Source organism: Fukomys damarensis, unplaced genomic scaffold (assembly GCF_012274545.1).
Source record: "Fukomys damarensis isolate Sample0158 unplaced genomic scaffold, DMR_v1.0_HiC HiC_scaffold_15, whole genome shotgun sequence".
NCBI classification, from domain to species: domain Eukaryota; kingdom Metazoa; phylum Chordata; class Mammalia; order Rodentia; family Bathyergidae; genus Fukomys; species Fukomys damarensis.
The window spans coordinates 7,791,352-7,792,136 of NW_022900927.1; positions in this window are offsets into that span (position 1 = coordinate 7,791,352).

Here is a 785-nt window from a genome sequence, read left to right on the forward strand (position 1 = left end):
AGATCTACAGAATATTACTGTGGTGTGTCTATTAATCTCCCCCCGCCCTTACTTCGTTCAAACTAGGAAAACAGCACCGGGACAAAGAAGTTAAACTGGTGAGGGAAGCAATACGTGACTGAGGAAAAAACTGAGTGCAGATCCGCTGAGCAAGGCTGCCTATTTTTCCCCTTGTTTGAACTGACCTTTCAATTTCTCAGACATCAAGAACGCGCCTTCTGAACAGGGCTCTTAGGAAGTCACTGTTGAACTAACCAAGGCCATCCACTTCCGTTCGAAGGGAGTAAGAATTTTAGTCAATAATGAGGAGCTCCACTGGGTTGTTCTCTCTCATAGTCTCCAGCGGTGACCCAAGTGAAATAACCACTGCAATCTAATGACTACTCGGTCTGCCTGCTTAAAAGACTACAGACAGGTGAATTTATGGATTATGATTCACCCTCCCTTTCCTGTTTTGATGCAATACTACGACGGAACCATCCCTGTCAATAAAACGTTCCAGTTTCCACCCTGCAAATTCGCTCTGTACTAATTGGTGCGCAGGTGAGATTTCCTGTCGCCATTTTAAGGAGACACGCGTCCCTCTCAATGAAGTGCCCAGTTAGAAGGGGCCGTGCCTGAAACAAAGAGTAGGCAGAAGAAAGGAAACCGGGCCCAGCAGCCCCCGCCCCTCCGTCCCACTCCCCCTCCGGACTTGCGAGGGCCGGGAACGCCGCCGCCCTCGGGGCGGAGTAGCGCGGGGTCTCCATGCCCGGCCTGTTCGCGCTTAGACAGGTGCGCGCTCC